General features: G+C 44.4%; 1 non-coding gene across 1 annotated transcript; it reads left to right on the top strand.

The window, feature by feature from the left end:
* Positions 1 to 32: 32 nt before the first annotated feature.
* LOC149289468 (U6 spliceosomal RNA) lies at positions 33 to 139 on the top strand. Its single transcript, XR_016277346.1, has one exon. It is a non-coding gene; the product is annotated as a U6 spliceosomal RNA (small nuclear RNA).
* Positions 140 to 9,720: the final 9,581 nt, after the last annotated feature.

The following is a 9,720-nucleotide window of genomic DNA, read 5'->3' as shown; positions in this document are numbered from 1 at the left end:
CCATATAAGAAAATCACCTTTAGTATGAAGACGTGCTTGCTTCGGCAGCACATATACTAAAATTGGAACGATACAGAGAAGATTAGCATGGCCCCTGCGCAAGGATGACACGCAAATTCGTGAAGCGTTCCATATTTTTGACCTGTACAGACGTACATGACCCTGAGAAAATTAAAATTATCGGTTACCCTACTTTTTTAAGCAATAAAATCTGTGTAATAAATAATTCAAGTTATTACCTAAATTCCTATAGGAAAGTCTGAATTAATTGGATTGCATTTTAGCATACTAAGGGACATCTAAATATTACATCATGTTTTACTTCTTGTCTTAGGGCAGGCATGTCCAAAGTCCGGCCCGAGGGCCAATTGCGTCCCGCGTCCCGGACTGATAAGGCCCCACAGATAAGTTGCCCAAATATAGATCTGGTTTTTTTTTTATATTAAAGGCAGAGTGATTTAACACCTCTTTAGATTTGGCATCCAAGTCACAAAATGAAAAGTATGCTGTTTTCAATAAACTTTGCATAAAATGTCAGGCAAAATAGGGTGTTTTATCTCTAGAAAAATAAAAATGAAATTGTTCAATTTATTCCTACAGTGCCAGGAAACAGATGACCAAATACAAACACCAGGACAGGCTCTGCCACATTGGCACCCAAACCTACACACCAGGACAGGCTTTGTCACACCGACACAACACACCAGAACAGGCTCTGCCACACCGACACTCAAACACACACTCCAGGACAGGCTCTGCCACACTGACACCCAAACACACATACACACACACCAGGACAGGCTTTACCACACCACACCCCAACACACACACACACACACACACACACACCAGGACAGGCTTTGCCACACCAACACCACACACCAGGACAGGCTCTGCAACACTGGCACCCAAACACATACACCAGGACAGGTTCTGCCACACCGACAGCCCGACACACACACACCAGAACAGGCTCTGCGCCACCGACAACCAGACACACACACCAGGACAGGCTCTGCCACACCAATACTTAAATACACACACACCAGGACAGGCTCTGCCATACCGACACTCAAACACACACTCCAGGACAGGCTCTGCCACACTGATACCCAAACACACATACACACACACCAGGACAGGCTTTACCACACCACACCCCAACACACACACACACACCAGGACAGGCTTTGCCACACCGACACCACACACCAGGACAGGCTCTGCAACACTGGCACCCAAACACATACACCAGGACAGGTTCTGCCACACCGACAGCCTGACACACACACACCAGAACAGGCTCTGCGCCACCGACAACCAGACACACACACCAGGACAGGCTCTGCCACACCAATACTTAAATACACACACACCAGGACAGGCTCTGCCATACCAACACCAAAACACACACCAGGACAGGCTCTGACACACCGACACCCGAACATACACACCAGGACAGGCTCTGCCACACCGACACCCAAACACACATCAGGACAGCCTCTGCCACACCGACAGCCAGACACACGCACATCAGGACAGGCTCAATGAATTTCCTCTCTTTTTCAGCATCTACCACTTCTGATAAAAGGTTGTTCCATTTTTCTCCCTCCATCTTAGTAAAGTAAAATTTCCTTACATTATATCTAAACTTCTAGTCCTCTTGTTTATTACCTCTTATTCTAACATTTCTCCTCCTTTAAAATACATTTCCCAAATGTACTTGAAGCCTGTTTAAGTATTTAAATGTTTCACACTAACACACACTTGCACCCTTATACTAGACATTTGTACTCAATCACACCTCATTCATCACACTTCACACCCTTCCCTTATGGCTGCTCACACACAGTGCTAGCGGCTGTGCTTTTACCACAGGGTCCACTGCACTACTTCCTCTGCGAGTGTAAAGCATTGGCATTCAGTCCAAGTAGGACACTTGGATTCAGGGCCGGCCTTAGGGGTGTGCGACCTGTGCGACCGCACAGGGCGCCATGGTTGCAGGGGCGCCTGACTGGGACTTAGATTAAAGCATCGTTTTGGTTTTTTTTGTGTTTTTTTTAAAACTTTATTTAACATCATTCATGTTAAATAAAGTTTAAAAAAAAAATGATGCTTAAATCTAAGTCCCGGTCAGGGGCGCCGAGCGGTTGCTCGTGAAGTTCTCGGCAACCGCTCGGCGCCCCTTACTCTCCGTGACTCCGTCGCTGTGCCGGCATCTCATGTTGAGCGCCGGACTATTCCGGCTCTCAACATGAAATGCCGGCACCGCGGCAGAGAGAGAAGACGGATGCCTCCCGCTCTCACCGCAGGACTCCGGCAACAAGGTAAGTGGGGGGGGGGTGTAGTTTGAAGGGTGTAGTTTGAAGGGGCAGAGGGGGGGGTGTAGTTTGAAGGGGCAGAGGGGGGGGTGTAGTTTGAAGGGGCAGGGGGGGTGTAGTTTGAAGGGACAGGGGGGGTGTAGTTTGAATGGACAGGGGGGGTAGTTTGAAGGGGCAGAGGGGAGGGGTAGTTTGAGGGGCATGGGGGGGTAGTTTGAAGGGGCAGTGAGGGGGGCGCCAGAGGAGTAGTCCGCACAGGGCGCCACAACGCCTAAGGCCGGCTCTGCTTGGATTGAATGTCAATGCTCTACACAGGACCGACACAGACTGGGGTTCAATTCTTGCTGAACCTTGACAGCTGCCTAAGGTGTTGGCCTTTAAGGGGGCACCACCACAAAGTCAATCCTGTGCAAGCAAGCATATATGGGAGCACCGATAGATCATCCTAGACTAGGGTGTCCTTGGTATTTGCAGATCAAGACAAATTTGTGAGATACCTTTCCCTAAGGGATAGCTCAAACAAGGCTCTCAGTCCATCTAATGCTTGTTGTCTCTACAGGTCTGGAAGAAGTAGAGTGTTGGTATTTGAAATCAGATTTCAATTCTCCACTTTACTGAAACACAGCAGCAAGACCTAGGTGACAGACCCCATACCAGTCCAATGTCTTCAAACCAAATTGGCCTACTCTGATACCATTCACAAAGTAAGTGCATGTTCCTGGGGCAGGCACCAGGGAGTCCCCTTGGCCTTACTTGCTGCCCTGGGTCAGAGGGTGCCAGCCCATCCTTGACAGGTGTCCTGTCATTGAATTCATTACAGAACCCAAAGGCATGGCAAAAGCTTGGTCAGAGTGTGTTCACTGAGCACAGTCACTTGTATACAAACAGCAGAGTACCACAAGTACTCGGAGATCAAGCTTATAGCTGGTTCCAAGTTCTTCTCTTTTCCCAACTGCAGATCAAGGCATCTGACTCAAGCCTACACCAGCCTGCTCATTCATACCAGAGACTGCTGGGAAAACAAGACAATTGGGATTTTGCTGACATATATTGGAGAGTTGTTGATTGCTTCAAAAACGAATTGTGTCAACAAAGGCTTAGCCTTACCTAAACCTTTTTATTATTATTTTTCCAAAAAACGAAAGGCAAGCAATCAAATATTGCCAATACCTCGCCAGGTTACAAAGGGAAACTTTGACATATGTTGCTTGTAATAATAAGAAAACATTTATTAACGCAATAAGCCAGGTTTTTACATATTTGTTTTTAATTCTGCTTTGTTGAGTACTGCTGAGCACCTACATTCCACAAAACCGGTCCCTAGTGCCAAAAAGGTTGGGGACCGCTGCATTAAACCATGCACTGGCAGTATTGCATTTTAACTGTGTATGTCTAAGACACACACAGCCTAAATGCTTGAAAATGAGCTTCAAAGTACCCAGTATCTGTGCTGAGTAGCCTAGAGCTCAACGCAGAGTGTGTGGCCCCGCCCCCTTTGTCCAAGGATCCAAGAAGGAAATGTTGGTGAGTATGCAGTCGGACTCCATATTCCCGTTCTTTAACTTTGCCCTTTGTAGCCAGATGTCATGTTTGGAAATTTCAATTAAACATACACTAGCTGTTTTCACAAAAAACAATGGCTGTGTAATTAAGGTTCTAAACTGCAGTGACATCTGGCTACATACTATTTACGTTTGGATACTTAGGATTCCTTTTCAGGAATAAATCCTCAGATAAAAATATTTTTTTAAAGAGGAGTGGTGCCACAAAAATATAGGGTTTGCAAATGTTCGGGAATTGGAAAATTTTAAAGAAAAGTGTTGCAGCAAATTCATTTAAAAATCTCATCAGGCTCTAAGCGGTCAGATTAGGCTTTTCAACAGACTGATGACCTTGGATACTGACAGATGCAAAAATATGTAGGGTAGCACAGTATTATGATGACTATAATCAACAAGTAAGGTCTCGAGATTGGGAATCAGCTAATTAATAAAGCATGGGAGGAGTTTATACATCCGACACGGAAGGGTAGCACTCTACATATGCTGGCCAGTAGCATGTGAAATGTATATGTGTTCTGAAAGGGTGGCCTACTTGGAGTGCTTAGATGAGATGTACAACTTTCAGCCCTCTAACACACTCCTAGCAGCTCGGTGAGCCAAAGGCAGCACTGAACCTTCCACTCAACACATCTGTTCTCCCCAAGTGTTTTTACCACAAAGGTTCACATAGCACTGAGCAGGGTTTTAAGTGATCTTAGGGAAACCATGCATCCAGCAGCCCTCATCTGCATGCACTTGCTTGCTAAAGTAGATGAGAACGTTGTAGTGGCATTGGCACCAACTCATCACTAGCTTGCCTACAGGTCCAGACTGGCCATTTGAGACACTGGACAAATGTCTAGGGGGTACTGGCCAACATCCCTACACCTGATGTGCCACTCCAGCGTGCTGAAACATGCGGCCAGTGGCTGGTGCATTTTCACCTGTCAGACCCACTGACCTCATTAGGCAGTCACCAGCATTCCTGGGAATTCTACTGGTTTCACCAATTGTCCGGGTTTCTGGGTCACCACAGATAATCTCAGAGTCATGGGAGCAGTGCTGAGGCATGCCCCACTTGTTGTCTACTTCCCTTCCCATCAAGCTAAATTTTTGCACACCAACATCAGTCAACCCGTGCATCCACATTATGAAGAGGGAGGGCTCCAGGCTGGAGCCTGGGTATTTCCATGTATGGCCACCAGGATTAAAATGCCAGGGCTTCCTGGCCATCGTCAGTCCGGCTCTGCCTCGGGGCTTCAATAAAAAAAACAAAAAAGTAGTGTTGCCTGCCGCCCCATCCCCTGCTTACTTTAGGGAGGTCAGGGTATGACATATCCCGGTGCCCCACTTTTAAAGGATGCAAGGAAACTGTGGAGGCCTGTGCCTAGGCCAGAACCCATCGCTGTGCCTCTCTGCGGTTCCCTGGTATATGTACAGGAATTGCTGGCAATCTATAGTATTAACTATTCCTCATCCTCATATTGTCCTTAAAATTTGGGTTCTGACTTGTGTGTTTAACACAAATACAAAGTACAGTTAAAAAAGAAACCGGTTATATCCGGCAGCGGCATGATCTTCCCCCTGGAAATGAGAAGATGGAACAGCGATGTCTTATGATGTCATATTTCTGACACACAGACACTCCTGCACACAGACACGGCGAGAGCCCAACATATACACAGCTCTCTGTAACACACATACACTATTCATCTTCCAGAGAAAACATATATGTAGCTCTCTCTAACACATGTATTACTGATCTTTGGGCAAAACACAAATATTAACAATCACACCAATAACACGCACCGCCTCAAACAAGGAGACATACAGAGGAAGAGCGTAGCGGGTAACGAAAAACCTAAACTACTGAAAATATCCTGACTTGGGCAACACATGGGTAAAAGCCTAATAACCCCAGCCTTTTTTTTCCTCAGGTTTAGGGAGTGTTAGGTGAGAATACCTTTTGCTTGTTTCCGGTGGGCCAATTTAATTTCAGAAACAAAATTTGTTGTCAGAAGCCCACATTTCCTCTCACGCACCCTCTCTCATGTTAATGTTAAAATCGGATATATTTTTAGCCAGTATACCGATTAGTTGAGATGAAATCACCCTATTTTCCAAATTGGAACACATTCCTGAACCAGAATTTTAATATATTGCTTAAGACTAAAGAGTTGAAACCGTATCTAGCATTGAGGCATTATTTTTATCAGGACGCCATACAAAGTGAGTACATTTTTAATACTAGGGATATCCAGCTATATATGGGGCCATCTGTCACGTCTCTAGTTTGTATTTTTGGGTAATGAGAGCATGGACTAATCTGCTCGCATTATAATATTTTATATCACGCTTTTCTACCTAATAAAATACATTTAGAGAATGCTTTTTGTAATAGTTCTAATTAGGATTTAGGAACATGGGATCATATGAATAAGATAAGTCAACTCTGGGAGAATATTGGCTTTAATAGAATGTATTCTTCCTCGGAATCTCCAGCATTTTCCACTCTTTCAGATTTGTATTAGTTTGTTGTAGTTGTGGTAGGAAGTTATCCTCCAGCACTTATTTATGTGTAGGTGTTTAATGTCATCTTTAGCCCGGTCATCTATAGCTTTCACTATTTCTTATACCGAGATCTCCAGATTTTCCTTGGCGATTAGTATATCATCGGCATAAAGGCTCCCCGTGTGCAGTAGTGAAGCATTTAATGCTTTGGTTTTCTCTATTCGAGATAGAGGCCAAGGGTCCCAATGAGAGAATATATAAGAGTGGTGATGAGGAGAAACCTGACCCCGTTACTCTAGCAGTAGGGATAGTATATAAAGCCTTGATAGTGTCTATCATTCTAGCATTAAATCCAAAGGTTTCTAGATATTTTAAGAATCTGAATCTGTCTAAAGTCTAAAGTCTAACGGTCTATTACTTTTCTTCTATTATTCATCCAAACCTACTTGGTCTGAATGAATCAACGACTGAATTATAATTTTCATCCCATCTGCTAATACTGCTGTATAAATCTTGATATTTAAAAGCGAGGCTTTTAAAACTAGTATCTGTTCATTAGTTACTTTTGATCTTTTATCTTTAAAATATTCCTCGGTGAAGTATAGATGGGAGATTGTACAGAGTTTGCTAAAATTTTCAAAACCGTAGGCCAATTTTATCAGGGTTCATAACTTTTTTATCAGTATCTATAATTTTAGTGATTAACCTCTTTCCTGTTTTCTTTTTTAAGTTTATTTGTGATTAATTGACCTTATTCCCTTTATAGCAACATTTGATTTTAGAAAATGTCACAGTTTTGTTAACTCTGTGTATTAAATGAGCATTGCCAGATTTTTCTTAAGATAATATTTTTTTAGATAAGTCCGCAGTTAGGTTTGCTTTATTTTGTTTATCGAATCTATACAGTGATATATAGAGATCTAGAGGATCAGGTGTTATTTACATTGTACAGTGCTATGGAGGATGGTGGCGACGTGTAAATAATAATAACATACATTCTACAGCTGAGTATGATAGCGCTATATAAAATAATAATAACACACATTGTACAGCGCTGCGGAATATGATGGCGATATATAAATAATAACACATTGCACAACGCTGCGGAATATTGTGGCACTATAAAAATCAATAATAATAATAATAATAACATACATTGTAAAACGCTGCGAAATACTTTGGCGCTATATAAATGATAATATTAACTAGACTTGTGCATTCGTCTTCGGGCGAACATGAAAACGAACACGAAGAGTGCTCGTTCCGAAGACACGCCGAAGAGAAGACAGCGGCGGTAAAACGTAGGCGAAGACGAAGACACACACCACGAAGATCTTCGTGATTGTCTTCGTCTTCGTCTACCATAATCCCCCCCCCTTCTAACTTAACTTGTCTTCGCGGCATCGCGGCAGTTCCCGGAAGTGGAAATCCGCAGGTTCGCCGTCACGGGTTATAGGGCAGTGCGAATGAGCCTATTGGTCGCCTACAGGGACCTCCTCTGGCATCAACCAATTGGTTGATGCCAGAGGAAGACCCTGCAGGTGACCAATAGGCTCATCCCACTGGTCTCCCTCCCTGTTCAATTAGTTAAATGTCCGTACGAGCGACTTTATTGGTCGCTCGTACGGACATTTAACTAATTGAACAGGGAGGGAGACCAGCGGCATCTGCAGGGTAAGTTTCAGCATTGGGGTTTTAAAACCTCAATGCTGCAACTTACCCGGCACATCCCACTGGTTTCCCTCCCTGTTCAATTAGTTAGTCTGTGCCGGGTTAAATGTCCATACGAGCGACCAATAAAGTCGCTCGTACGGACATTTAACTAATTGTTGAACAGGGAGGGAGACCAGTGGGATATGCCAGGTAAGTTGCAGCATTGGGGTTTTAAAATTTACCCTGCAGATGCCACTGGTCTCCCTCCCTGTTAAATTAGTTAAATGTCCTTATGAGCAACTTTATTGGTCGCTCGTACGGACATTTAACTAATTGAACAGGGAGGGAGATCAGTGGGATGTGCCGGGTAAGTTGCAGCATTGGGGTTTTAAAACCTCAATGCTGCAACTTAGCCTGCAGATGCCACTGGTCTTTAACTAATTGAACAGGGAGGGAGACCAGTGGCATCTACAGGGTAAGTTGCAGCATTGGGGTTTTAAAACCTCAATGCTGCAACTTACCCCGCACATCCCACTGGTTTCCCTCCCTGTTCAATTAGTTAGTCTGTGCGGGTTAAATGTCCATACGAGCGACCAATAAAGTCGCTCGTACGGACATTTAACTAATTGTTGAACAGGGAGGGAGACCAGTGGGATATGCCGGGTAAGTTGCAGCATTGGGGTTTTAAAACCCCAATGCTGCAACTTACCCTGCAGATGCCACTGGTCTCCCTCCCTGTTCAATTAGTTAAATGTCCGTACGAGCGACTTTATTGGTCGCTCGTACGGACATTTAACTAATTGAACAGGGAGGGAGACCAGTGGGATGTGCCGGGTAAGTTGCAGCATTGGGGTTTTAAAACCTCAATGCTGCAACTTACCCGGCACATCCCACTGGTCTCCCTCCCTGTTCAATTAGTTAGTCTGTGCCGGGTTAAATGTCCGTACGAGCGACCAATAAAGTCGCTCGTACGGACATTTAACTAATTGTTGAACAGGGAGGAAGACCAGTGGGATGTGCCGGGTAAGTTGCAGCATTGGGGTTTTAAAACCTCAATGCTGCAACTTACCCTGCAGATGCCACTGGTCTTTAACTAATTGAACAGGGAGGGAGACCAGTGGCATCAGCAGGGTAAGTTGCAGCATTGGGGTTTTAAAACCTCAATGCTGCAACTTACCCGGCACATCCCACTGGTCTCCCTCCCTGTTCAATTAGTTAGTCTGTGCCGGGTTAAATGTCCGTACGAGCGACCAATAAAGAAAAACTGAACACGAAGAATGTCCACTAATATTCGCCCGAGGAGAAGACGGGAACGGGCGAATATTCGCGAAATACGAAGATTTTTTTCCCCCCGAAGACGAGCACGAAGACGAACACGAAGAGCCCCCTGGTGCCCAAGTCTAATATTAACAGACATTGCACAGCACTGCGGTATATGGTGGCTCTATATAAGTAGTAATAATGTGTGTAAATGCTAATTAAAGCGACGGGTCTCTAGAGGTCACTTGTCTTCTCCATCTAATAATTGATAATCCAGCTCATAGGATGTGCCTGCGTTGCTTGAAATGAAATGGTTACTTTTATTTATCTGTGGGGTATTTTCTGTTTCGGACATGGGGGGGTAATAATATTTATTCCACAGATCTGGCCTCGGAATTCGTTGTTTTGGGGCAGATTTTGTGTTGCCCTTTTTT

The sequence above is a fragment of the Sceloporus occidentalis genome, unplaced genomic scaffold, assembly GCF_023333645.1.
Source record: "Sceloporus occidentalis isolate IW3139 unplaced genomic scaffold, rSceOcc1.0.p SCAF_45, whole genome shotgun sequence".
NCBI classification, from domain to species: Eukaryota; Metazoa; Chordata; class Lepidosauria; order Squamata; family Phrynosomatidae; genus Sceloporus; species Sceloporus occidentalis.
Note: the sequence above shows the minus strand (reverse complement) of the source record. Positions and strands in the feature narration are given on the sequence as shown.